The sequence below is a fragment of the Sinocyclocheilus grahami genome, unplaced genomic scaffold (genome assembly GCF_001515645.1).
Source record: "Sinocyclocheilus grahami isolate Dianchi unplaced genomic scaffold, SAMN03320097.WGS_v1.1 scaffold523.1, whole genome shotgun sequence".
Classification (NCBI taxonomy): Eukaryota; Metazoa; Chordata; class Actinopteri; order Cypriniformes; family Cyprinidae; genus Sinocyclocheilus; species Sinocyclocheilus grahami.
The window spans coordinates 795,774-796,210 of NW_015505702.1; positions in this window are offsets into that span (position 1 = coordinate 795,774).

Genomic DNA, 437 nt, shown 5'->3' on the forward strand with positions numbered 1-437 from the left:
TGGCAGCCCTGTATCTATTTATATATTTCTTATATCTTAATATATTATTATATATTAACCATTTGCACACACGAGCATTGTCCGACTCGGCTCCTCCCGACCACAGACACAGGTTTACAAGGCACTTTTCCCTGTATTTTTCAGTCAATTTCTTGCCTTTCCCCCTTATGAACAACTAATTTTCGTACACGATAAAAGCTCCTTGTGGTTACTCGGTTTGACCGATTTGAGCATCCATAAACAACAAAAAACATACAGTAGGTGTTTAGAGTTGCTGTTAGCGATCACTTCCTGCCCTCCAGCTGCATTTCGAGCCACAACAATGACGTCATGTGCAAACAACCTATTCGGTCCAAATGCAATGATAGGATGTATTACCTGCCGGTCAACCTATGTATTTGCATACATCTGTGCAGCCAATAGCGAGTGTTCAGTGT